A 13,341-nucleotide genomic window follows, 5' to 3' on the forward strand; every position below is an offset into this window, starting at 1 on the left:
AGTTAGCTTTTACAGAGTGACACTGGGGGAACACTACACACTGCACAGACACTCACCTACGTCTGCGTCGCTGTGGTTTTTGATGATCTCTCCCAGTTCAAAATGGCCGGACATGATAGCTACCTGGAAGAAACAGAACGCTACACAGTGAGCACTGCTTTGATGCAAATACCTCGGGGCCTTATAGTCAAGGCAGCACAGACGCGGCTGTCCACAGGACGCCTGCTTATAAACTGACAGGTTTTCTGTGGTTCTTATTCGAGTTTGGTAAGAATATTGTTTTTATTTTCTGTTTCAAGTAATTCACGCCATTTCCTAACGCTCGTGTCATGGCCAAAGAGTAGCCTGGGAAAGGAAAGCTTCCCCTCAGTGATTCCCTCACTTACCTGGAAAGGGGTTTGCCCATTATTGTTCTTCGCCTCTTTACTGGCTCCTCTGTACAGCAGGATGCGGACGCAGCTCTCCTGATTGGATCAGAGTCAATCAGTCAGCGGCAGGGTGAGTCACTTCCATCTAAGCTGCTTTAAGCCCTGCCGGTGTACTGTGCCAATCTTTCGGTGCCGTCGGCCCGAAACGGTGCAGCCTGAGCTGCTCCTTACAGGTGCTGCGCCGCTGATTTGGAGTGATCTACAGAGTTTACTGCTGGACCATAATACCACCATGTAATTGTGCCAATAAATCTTCATCTGAGATCGCTGCTGCCAGCACGTGGGACTAGGAGGTCCAGTTCAGTACAAGTGCACCGCTGGAAACTCTCCTGGCCTTCAGCAAGATGAATATGAAGCTGGAATAATGATATTCAACATTATGTGTGTGCATCACAGATTCACGCTGTGGGAGCCGCCTGTTACCTTATTATACAGAGCGCAAATGTGCATGGCGGTGTTTCCAGAGGCATTCTGGGAACTGGAGTCAGCACCATAAAAAAGGAGGTGCTCCAGATGCTGGGCGTGGCCGTTCTGGCAGGCCTGGGAGAAAGAGGGTCACGCAGATGTGAGGGCAGGGTCAAAGGGCAAGGTTAATGGGCAAGAGGAAATGAAATCACACAGTTAAGGGGCCAGGTTTCGAAAAAAAGGAAGGGCAAAGGTTAAAGGTAAGACTAAAGAAAGCTGTAAGGTCTATCAAAGAGGGAGACTGAGATGGGCAGAGAGAAGAGAGAGAGAGAGAGGGAGAGAAAGAGGGAGAGAAAGAGAAACAGTTGAGAAGAAAACCAGAGGTAATACAGTGTTTGTCAAATTGCCCTGTAAAACACTTCAATCATTCAGTAATACACTGCAAGTGAATAAAAGGGACCTGCAATTCGGAGGGGAGGGGGGGGGTTCACAGCAGCTGAAGTAAGAATATAAACAGAGACAGAGGTACAGACGAAGAGAGGCACTGTGCTATACAACAGCAGTTAGCATGCGCCAACGCACACTCAGAGCGCAATGCGCGAGTCAGGATCGAGACACCGACATCTCCATAACCAGAAACCACTGCCATTTACCTTCATGGACCTAGAGCAGGCCAACTTTAACCATGTGTGTGATGACGGCGTGATGATGGGAATGGAGGTATGGATTAATGGACTGATGGAAGGATGAGTACCTTGTGTATCTCTTGCATCCCATACTCCTCTTCGTCCCTGAGCTATGCAGACAGAGGAATAGAGGGAAAGAGAAGATGGACAGAGATGAGTGTGGCAGTGCAAACTAATGGAGCGGTGGGGTAGCAGAGGTGGGAAGGGGTGAGTTGAGAGGGATGGTGACGGAGGTGGAGAGCGAGAAAGGGCTTAGAGAGGAAGCAGGGTGTGGCCGGGGCTGAGAAAGTCAGAGGACAACGGCACTGGGCACAAAGATACAGGCGTGATCTGATGAGCAGACACTGGTGAGAACGGGAAAGAGGCAAGCAGGCCAATCAAGCCACACAACCACAAATTACAAAGCACACAGGAAAAGGAGAAACATCCAGAACAGACGGCACACGGGCAACGGTGCAGGCGTCACACAAAATGATATAGTATGCCCAGGTGCTGATCTGTGCAGAGCACACCGAGGCACATGCACTTAACAAAGTGATGCACCAGTCACAGGGCTGCAGCATCATTTTGAAAATTATATTATCGTTGGGCCTCAACGCTACTTTCGCAACACGGCTGAATTTTAGAAAAAGGCTCAAATGCGGTTAAAGAGATAAACCAAGAGTTTGCAAGTTCAAGTCCCAGCAGGGACACTGCCATTGGGTGCCTGAAAGAAAGGCAGCTATCCGGAATGAATTTAAGGAACACGGCTTAATAAATGTGCGCATTTAATCACGCTCGCGCTAACTGCATTTACGCTGCAGAAATACTGCATGGCGACTTTGCGAGATTGGACATTTGGGATTGATTCAAAGGCACTATAGAAGCAGGCTGATGCTCACACAGGGTTTATGCCGCCTTTCTGGCCTCGGGGTTTTATTTCATAGCCACAAAGGTGAAATCGCAACTGCCAGCTTCATATAACCCATTCAGATCTCCTTCTAACTTGTACGGACAGATTGGTACAGTATTGGCTGCTGACGATAATTACGTCATTCACCCATTTTCTTGTAGGGCGGACATGTATTCTCGGCCTGTCGGAATAATTAATGTTACCCGGCTTGTTCTGTGTGAGTAATGCAGTCGCTCCTAGCTTAGAGCGCTCCTTCATCCATTTCTTATGCAAAGTCGCCACCCGTCTCCACAAGCGCAGCAAATGGAGGGAGTGGCAGGCAGCTCTGCCACCCTGGTGTGTCGTCGCATCAATGCTAACGATTAGCAGCTTCGAGGCGTACCCCTGAGTGTCAAATCCAAAAGCCGCTTAGCGCCAGGACCACCAATCCAGCTCCTTATCCAGTCGGAGCTACGCCGAGCCATGAGAGTGATGATGCTACGGGTGCATATTATATTCGAGATGAACACAGAGCAGGCATCCAGATAAGCAAAGCACAGTGACTGATCAGACCACACACACACACGGACATGCACCAACAGACACGAGACACTCCGCTCCACCCAGAAGCAGGGGGCCACTGTCACAAGGGGGGAGGGGGGTACCTGGTGCATCTCGTCCCAGCCGTTCTCATCTCTCACTCCTAGCTTGGATCGATGGTACAGCAGCGTCTCGCAGCAGGAGGTGTCGCCCCCTGTCAGCACACTGTGGTACAAGGGGGTCAGACCCCAGCGGTCTTTGTAGTCTGGCGATGCCCCTAGAGCCAAAAGGGTCTGCAGAGAGAGTGGGCCGGGGGCATGAAGGGGCACGAGGGGCAGCGGGGAGTAGATGAAACAACAGGGAAGAGGAAAGAGAAAGGAACCAGGAGGAGGTGTAGGAGAAAGCAGCAAACGGATAAGTACAAGGAGGAAGATGTAGGCAAATTTGGAATAGAACCAAAATGAGAGAGAATGACAAAATTTTTGGTAATTTCTATGTAGTATTGCGGTAATGGGCCAAATGCAGCAGAACAGCAAGCTATGCTTTATAAATAACTATGACTAATATGACACATCTGACTATGCTGTCATCCGTCATGCCAATAAAGCTGTCTGCACTGAATGGAGGTACATTATATTCAATTAGCGATGCAGTTATTATGGCTGCAATGTGATGTCTTTTAACATGTATTTAAGAACAATAGTAACGTTGTCCTGAGCGCCGCAGCACCTGCTAACCAACACATGGACCCCTGACCAAAACTTTGCTAATGCCAAGAAAGTCACTGTGTCGCACCCTTGAGCAAACTACTTCAGGAAAAATTCTTCAGGAAAACATTGTATGTGATCCATCCATCCATCCATCCCTCAGTCTATCTTCCAACCACTCATCCCTGAGGCATTCCCAAGCAGCACAGGGCACAAGGCTCGTGTAAACCCTAGATGGTATGTTATTCCATGCAAACACAATAGGGCCAATATAGAAATGGCAATTATTAACTGGATGTTGGACTATGGGAAGAAACTAGAAAGACTTAGGGAGAACATGCAGACTCTACACACAGGAGACATTTACACCCACAACCCTGAATGTGCGAGGCAACAGTGCTATCCAATGAGCAACCCAGGTATATGCATCTCTGAATATAAACATCTGCTGACAAACCCAGTAATAACAGAGCGCCATCTAGCTGAAAGCAATAATAGAGAGGTGGTTCTGAGGTGGTTACCAGCAGCCCAGCATGATTGTGGCTCCTGACGGCCTTGTGCATGGGCGTGAGTCCATCCTTGGCCCGGAAATCGATGTGAGCGCCGCCCATGACCAGAAGCCTGATGCCCTCTGCGCTGGCCTGCTCAGTCTGCACTGCCAATGTCAGGGGTGTCTCTGCCCCACCCGGAAAAACACACAAAATACACCAACATACAGATGTTACACATTCGAAAAGTACCATGTTCTGGTTCCTAAGGATTCCAGCAGCGACCTGCAATCAAACACATGACCAGGTGTTTGAAAATGTTCGAGACTCCCGTTAACACAATGCCATGTTTATATGTGCAATTATGCTAATTAAACCAATATTAAACAGAACAATAAAGAAATCAACAAAATGAATACAATTGGACCTTTTGCTATTAGAAGGCTTACTAGTGATTTTTGCATTATTTCCTGCATTTGTTTTGGTCTTAAAAGAATCAGTACACTTTAACAACAAACCAACAAAAAATCTGTGACAAAGTGTTACGAAGAAGTAAAACCAGGGGAAGTAAAACCTCTTGTTTGTTTTTTCTTCTTAATGTAACTATCAGTATTCAACATAATACTTCAAATTGTTTAAGATCTTGAAAAAATTAATTAGGTAGATAATTTTTCCCTTCCACAAATCACCACCTTATCGTGGTAGAGAGGATTGTGCACTTCTTTGATCCTAGGAGCTACGTTGTTGGGGGCAATTGCCTCTGGTAGGGTCCCACAAGGCAAATTGGTCGTAGGTGAGACAGACAAAGTGAATTTCAGAAAACCCCACGAAGGTAAACAATAAGGGCCATGTGACTTTGCCCAGATTGGGGACACCGGGGCCCCGCTCTGGAGCCAGGTCTGAGGGGAGCTCAATGGATACCTGGCAGCCTGATCACTGGCTACCAAAACTTGATTTAGGGACATGGAATATAGCCTCTCTTGAGGGAAAGGAGACTGGGTTTGTGTGCGAGGTAGAGAGATACCATACAGATACCTGGAGGGGTGTGATTGGGAGGAACAGCCTGCCCGAACTGAACTCAAACAATGCTCTATTCTGTGCTAAACACCATGTTTGATCGTAAGCGTGTTCATAAAGTGCACCTGGCACAAGAGCACTCTCGATGATTGAAATCGAAAACACCAGTTTGGTTCAGCCGTGGCCAAAACTTTTGAGAATGACACCAATATTGATTTTCACAAAGTCTGCTGCCTCAGTTTTTATGATGGCAATTATCATATTCTCCAGAATGTTATGAAGAGTGATCAGATGAATTGCAATTAATTGCAAAGTCCCTCTTTGCTATGAAAATGAACTTAATCCTAAAAAAAAAAAAACTATTTCCACTGCATTTCAGCCCTGCTACAGAAGGACCTGCTGACATAATTTCAGTGATTTTCTCGTTAACACGGGTGAGAGTGTTGATGAGGACAAAGCTGGAGATCATTCTGTCATGCTGATGCACCATGAAGGTTTTTGGAGGATGGCCTGGTGTCAAGAAGGGCAGCAAAGAAGCCACTTCTCAACAAGAAAAACATCAGGGACAGACTGATATTCTGCAAAAGGTACATGAATTGGACTGTTGAGGACTGGGATAAAGTCAGTTTCTCTGATGAATCCCCTTTCTGATTGTTTGGGGAATCCAGAAAAAAGATTGCCCATGCAGAGAAGAAAAGGTGAGCGCTACCATCAGTCTTGTGTCATGCCAACAGTAAAGCATCCTGAGACCATTCTTGTGTCAGGTTGCTTCTCAGCCAAGGGAGTGGGCTCACTCACTATTTTGCCTAAGAATACAGCCATGAATAAAGAATGGTACCAAAACATCCTCCAAGAGTAACTTCTCCCAACCAACCAAGAACAGTTAGGTGATGAACACCAGCATGATGGAGAAGCTATAAAGCAAAGTGATAACTAAATAACTCGGGGAACAAAAGATCAACATTTTGGGTCCATGGCCAGGAAACTCCCCAGACCTTAATCCCATTGAGAACTTGTGGTCAATCCTCAAGAGGAGAGTGGAGAAACAAAAACCCACAGATTCTGACAAATTCCAAGCATCGCTTATGCAAAAATGTGCTGCCATCAGTCAGGATTTGGCCCAGAAGTTGATTGACAGCAGCCAGGGCGAACTGCAGAGGTCTTGAAAAAAAGGGTCAACACAGCAAATATTGACTCTTTGCATAAATTTAATGTAATTGTCAATAAAAGCATTTGACACATGAAATTCTTGTAATTATACTTCACTATATCATAGAAACATATAACAAAGAGATACACAAACATTGAAGCAGCAAACTTTCTGAAAACCAGTACTTGTATTATTGTGAAGACTTTTGGCCACAGCTGTAGATACAAACATATTGTGAGGGGATTCTAGGAGAATCTAGCAGAGGCTCCTGTTCGGGAGATATTCAACTCATACCTCCAGTAGAGTTACTTTTGATTCCCAAGAACAAGGTTGTTGGTACCTATGGCAGCAGCAATCCCTGAACCTGATGGTGGACACCAGCGGTGACAGGAGCTGTCAGGAAGAAGAAGGAGGCCTTCCAATCTTAGTTAGCCTGTGGGATTCCAGAAGCAGGTGACAGGTACCAGCAGGCCAAAGGAAATATGGCTTTGGCAGTTGAGGAAGCAAAACTGTAGGTGTAGGGGGAGTTTGGTGAGGCCTGTGAAAATTGACTTTCAATCAGCCTCGAAGAGATTCTGGCAAACTTTCAGATGTCTCAGGAGAGGGAAACAGTTCATGATGTTTACAGCATGATTGACCTCAACTGGGGATATAGTTGAGTGGTGGAAGGAGTACTTTGAGGACCTCCTGAATCCCACTGATACACCTTCCTTGGAGGAAGTGAAGCTGAAAGATTCAGAGGAGGATTTACCTATCACTAATGCTGAAGTCACTGAAGCAGTCAAAAACTCTTTGGTGGTAAAGCTCTGGGGGTGCATAAGATTTGGCCTGAGTTCTTGAAGGATCTTGATATTGCTGGGTTGTCTTGGCTGACATGCCTCTTCAACATAGCATGAAGGTCAAGGACAGTACCTCTGCATGGGCAGATAGCCCCATTCATTAAGAATGGGGACTGGAGAGTATGTTCCAACTTCAGGAGGATCACATTCCTCAGCCTCCCTGGGAAGGACTATGCCAGGATGTCTAGTATGGTGATTAAATATGAAGCGGTTGGGATGAGGATCAGCATCTCCAAGTCTAAGGCCATGGTTCTCAGTCAGAAAAGGATATGTTTTCCCCTTGGGGCTGGGGATGAGTTACTGCCTCAAGCAGATGAGTTTAAGTATCTTGGGGTCATGTTTACAAGTCAGGGAAGAATGGAACGAGAGATGGACAGGCAGATCGGTGCAATGTCAGCAGATATTTGAACACTGTACTCGTCTGTTGTGGTGAAGAGAGAGCTGAGTCGGAAGACAAAGCTATCGATTTACCAGTCAATCTGTGTTCCTATCCTCTCATATGGTCACGAGCTTTGGGTAGTGACCGAAAGAATGACATCACAAATACACGCAGCAAAAATGACTTTCCTCCAGAGGGTATCTGGGTTCAGCCTTAGAGATAGGGTGGGGAGCTCAGACATTCAGGAGGGGCTCAAAGTAGAGCCACTGCTCTTCTGCTTCTAAAGGATGATAGTGTTTGAGGTGGTTCGCCATCTATCTAGGATGTCTCCTGGACTCCACCTTGGGCAGGTGTTTCGGGCATGTCCAACTGGGAGTAGACCCTGGGGCAGATCCAGGATATGCTGGAGAGATTGGTATTCCTCATGAGGAACTGGAGGAGCTAGCAGGGTGAGGGAAGTCTGGGCATCCTTGCTTAGACTGCTCCCCCTGCTACCCGGACCCAAATGAATGGTAGAAAATGGACGGATTGACAGACGGAGATAATTATGCATTTTTAAGAACCTTAACTAATTTTGTTAAAGTTAAGGGGCACTATACACAAATAAATTAGACCTTGAATGAAACCTTTCAGAAGAACTCCAGAGCTGCCAAAACTCACCAAATTCTACACAGAATTAAATCCAGTGTTCAGTTCAGCTCAATTAATTAAAGGCTCAGCTGGAACAAAGAGCGGCTGCTGCTCATTGTAGAGTGCAGCACTGGCAGGACAACAGCAGAGGACAGCAGGGCGTAACACAGTCATTTACCGACATACCAAGGGAAATAGGAAATGGGACACTGTCTCTGGGACACTGTATCTTAAAGACAGTTAGTGTCAGGGGGCAGAATGGTGGATGGGAAATATAACAGCACAATAAGCAGAACCAGCAAACTGGCATAAACGTCAAAAGACCACTGTATAATAAACAATATTAAAATATTTGCAAGCCAGCTCCCTGTTTCAGTTTATCACCCTTAAATTTCAGACCTTCTCTCCTCATATATTTTATCTGATAAGCCTGAAAAGAAACTGTGGTAATATTTTTCTTTTTACAGATGGGGACCCAAACCTGCAGCTAAGTTGCTGGCAGATTTGACTGGTCTCTCCACACATACAATCAGCTTCCTGGACCTCGTCGAAAATGCTCAGAACTAAATCTCATTGTCCATCTTCCAGCTGCTTATCCTTGTCAGGGTCATGGGAGGTCCTGTAGCCTAACACAGGCAGCATAGTGGTGCAGTACACCATGGATAGGATGGCAGTCCATTGCAGGACACGTGCATGCAGACACTGACACACTATGGGCAATTTAGAGACATCGAGCACTCTACTGTAATTATGTCATGGCAGTTTAGGAAGTCCCTGAACTATGGGAGGGAACCCACACACAACAAAGCAGGGATGGAATACAAAGCCTGTCCCTAAAGGGCAGTACTGGTCCCATGTGGTGCCGTAGTCAAGCTGCCCAAAGATGTTGGCGCTCTAGGCACATGCCTATATCATCCATAGGATCAACCAGTCCTGCTCTCTGGGTGAAACAAAATGCTGATCTGATCTGTCTTGTCATCTGTCAATCCATTCAGGTTTAAACCAGTCATGCTGTTTGTGGCAAAATGGAATTTTTATGACCACCTTGGAGAAATTCTCATTTCGGCTTCTCCAACCTGCTCTACATGAGACAAAGACAAGAGTAAGCTTGGGGACTGTAGCAAAGGGCACGCACCTACAGAACCTGGGGTCATGGGCTTTGCTCATTGGCCAACAAACATGTGAATATTTTGCAACAGTTGAGTTCGAACCAGTGACCTTCAGATCCCAGGTACAGGGATCGCCCCACATCACCCCTCCTTGGATGGGATGGCATCACAAGGAATATGCAGACCTCACTCACCGTCTTTGAGCAATTTAGAGAGAATATCCAGAGGGAACAGTGAACATGTACATTTCAGATAAAGAGTGGAGGTGGGATTCTAACCCCCCAACCTCAGGTGTGAGGCAACAGTGTTACCCACCACAATGTCATGCCCCCCCACTGTCTGTTTATAGATATTTTTTTCCTTACCCCCATTATCAGAATCGTGGTAATTTGGGTCAAGCCCCTTGTCCAATAACTTCGCCATCTTCTCCAGCATACCGCCTTGAACATAGCTCATAAACTTCTTTAAGCTGGCCTGTGAGGAGATGAAGGGGTTACCAGTCAGCAAAACACACGATTCAGTTTGCAAAAGAGAATTCTGGGTAATACCTGCACAGCTGTGAGAGAGAGACAGGGTGAGTCAGACGATCTACTGAAGTCTAGTCATTTTTATTTACAGATTATAAGTGAGAAGCCACTCTGATATGCAAGATGCAAAGAGATTTCTGCAGAAGTATATTTCGGGGAAATGACTGCTACATATCACATACATCACAGTGCCTGCACAGAGACAAACATCACATACACACACATATTAGCACATACTATATTGACATTATAAGAATACCTTAGTGTGCAGTTTGGCTAGCTGCTTATCATCCAGATTTGTCTGCTTATACACTCTGGTCTTGTAGCGAAACTGAAAAAGAAAACATTTGGCAATTAACGGAAAGGATAATGTCTCTTGAATGATTGAAGACAAGACCAGTAATGGAGTTATCAATGGTGTAAACAGACACGATTACATCCGCGCTAAAACTATCTAGGGTCCAGTGACCCTCTGCAGGCTCCAAAATTGGTTTGTTAATTTGGCACCCCCCTCAGAAGATGGCGCCCTAGGCGTCTGCCTAATGGGTTGACTGGAACTGAGGGAACATGGGGTAAGTGTCCAAATAGTCCCCACCTCCAGATACGGCACGCCTTTCTCAAAGGACTGTGGGTAGTCCCGCAGAAACCTCTCCTCCTCCAGGAACTTGGCGTCGTGGCCGTCAGTGGCCGGCTGGAAGAGGCCGTAGTTGAGCACGTCTCGGAGCGTCTCCGTGAGTGAGCACAGCACCTGCTGTTTGGCGCACCACACTGTGGCATCCGGGTTGAACCGCAAGCACTTCTGCTGGTTGACCAACAGGGGGGAACACGAGATGTGGTATGAACACACACTGTAACATATCACAAGTCTCATAGCTGTGTCAGATGTCATTGGCGATGTGCATCCCGATAAAGCAGATCTTGCTGTCGAGTTCTGCTCGTGCATCCGGCTTTTACTGCAGGGTGATGAATAGGCAAGTGCTGCAGGTCAGTGCTTGGATATTACAGGATTTCCATGGATCACGCTGTCATTCCCCTGATTGTAGACATGTTCCATACTATGTCGGCAGAAAGACTGTACAACTACTTTGGGATTTATACAAATTGGATTACCATTTGAGTCGTCAAGCAGCAACTAATTGCAACTGCGTCCTGCAAAATAAAACCAGGAACAATAACATATATAATCTGGAGTCCTCTTCCAGCAAGAATTATACATAAATTACAGCACTATAACTGATGCCAGACAGTCTCAGGGACACTAGGGGGAGACATTGTGTAAAATATGCTGGGAGTATCTAAGTAAATATGTTAAAGTGATTTATCACTACGGTGAAATAACAAACCACTGTGTATTTAGAGGAATACAGCAGCAAGAATTAGAGTGGTGAAAATGACATGGATATGTGCTGTATTAACCTAAGGTCTAGCATATGTTCAATTCCGTTACTTTTGTGCAGGAAACTGACACTTCTATAAATGATATTTCATTACAGAAAAAAACTTTCAAATAATACCAGTATTGTAGGTTGTCCAGTCTGCCGCCTAATTAATTTCTCTTTACAGAGCAGTTGAGAAATACTGCTGCCATAACAGTTACAAGTCAGTAATGAGCCTGTCATAAGCTTTAGATGGATCACGGCACAAATGTGCACTGATTCGGCAAATTTATGTTCTTATTACAGCTTAATAATGCAGCCCACAAAACATTAAAACTGAACTGAAATTAATCATTTAGTTTAGTTAATTGCTAATTATTTAAGAAAATATTGTAACACCTTACAATTATTAACAACACATTATTAATTGATCTTTGTAATTAGTCTATGAGTACTGTATCTGATCAATACTCAGAAATGGCAGTATAGAATAAAAAAACAATCAAAAAAAATAAATCCAACAAACCAGTGCCAGAATTCAATTAGCAGTTACGATAAACACAAAAAGGCCCTTTGGATTAGACAAAGCTGCAAAATAATTTAATGCATTCGGTTAGCAATACACACTGCAGAATGCCGAACAAAAACCACCCACCAGGTCTCCTGAGTCTAAACCAGTGAACAATGTTTCATTCCCACATTACACACTGATGCACACACAGCACCAACCAACAGCAGAGCAAAGACCATTACCTACTGCGCTAGAGAAAAGCAATACTGCTATGGAATTCATCTACAAGAATGCTCTCTCACAGTATTAGTACGGTTCCTCTGCTGGGCTGTGTATATATAGGTATAATATATTCATATATCTGTCATGCATGATGCTTAAAGACAAAATATCCATCTGTGTTAGTGGGATTGAATAAGAGCATCAGCCAAGTGAGAGACATGCCGATGCAGTCACAGCGTGAGCCACACCCATGACATATGAAGCATGTATAAGCATACTAACATACATGCATTCATATACATTTACAAAGGTAGGTTTGCAGGGGGCATCTGCACTGAGCGGAGGGCAGGTGAGACAGTGGAGTGAAAGCAGGCTGCAGATCCCTGCTCTCATCAGCTGGCAGCACCGCTGCATGGCCTGTCAGGCAGTGACGTGTACAGTAAGGCCGCGTGAAGGTGGCGGCCAGCATACATGTCATCATTCCTCCCCGACTCATTCGCTCCCTCCCTCCCTCTCTCCCGCTCCCCGTCAGTTTGCAGGCAGTCAGCACCATTGGCATGGCAACGAGTTCTTTAGTGGAGCTTGCTGCTGGTTGCCTTAGCAATGCTTTGCTGGTCCCAGGGGGGGCAGGGCATTATGGGATGGTGTGACTGAATGAAATGGTGTGATTGTGTGTGAAATTAGAGGAGAAAGAAAATAAGCAGGAAGAATGATACATAATACAAGAAAGAACATTAAAATGGAAGTATTGAAGTTAACTGCAGTTAAAATATCAAGAAAAAGAATATAATAATTATTTTGCAGGAACAATTTTTTTTATCGTAAATATAGTAAATTACAGTATCTGGAATTATTATGACCAGTGTAACATGAGACATTACATAAGTGAATCACAATTCACTGGGTAACACAGGGTTCATGCACTCTGATAGACAGCATCAAACATGTACAGAGTCATGCAGGCATCAGGTGACTCCCAGACTGACAATGGTCGACTCCTCTCGGGAAACACTGACAAAAACAATACCCCAGGGAGCTGTAATGCACTGACCAGTGACACAGATGGTCCAGGGGGATATCTCTAAGATACAACAGTGACTGATTGCAGCTAATGAGTGGGATTAAAGGGGCAGGTGATCCCTCTGCTTACAAACTGCACTGTTTAATAAGATACCACGACAACAGGGTGGGACCTAAGGGGTAGGTGACACCTCTGCTTACAGTCTGCATTGTTCAGTAAGACTCCACATTGACTGGACAGGATTAAAGAGGCAGGTTACGTGTCACCTTACAATCTATGCTGTTCAAGAAGATACCACCAGGTGACGTGTTACCTTTCAGTCTATGCTGTTCAAGAAGATACCACGATGACTGGGTGGGACTAAAGGGATAGGTGACACCTCTGCTTACATTCTGCGTTGTTCAGTAAGACTCCACATTGACTGGACAGGATTAA

The 13,341-nt window shown here is 45.4% G+C and overlaps 1 pseudogene; it reads right to left on the reverse strand.

The window, feature by feature from the left end:
- Nucleotides 1-13,341, reverse strand: part of LOC125742062 (SH3 and multiple ankyrin repeat domains protein 1-like) — a 71,239-nt pseudogene that overhangs the window by 32,419 nt on the left and 25,479 nt on the right.

Source organism: Brienomyrus brachyistius, chromosome 5, assembly GCF_023856365.1.
Source record: "Brienomyrus brachyistius isolate T26 chromosome 5, BBRACH_0.4, whole genome shotgun sequence".
Classification (NCBI taxonomy): domain Eukaryota; kingdom Metazoa; phylum Chordata; class Actinopteri; order Osteoglossiformes; family Mormyridae; genus Brienomyrus; species Brienomyrus brachyistius.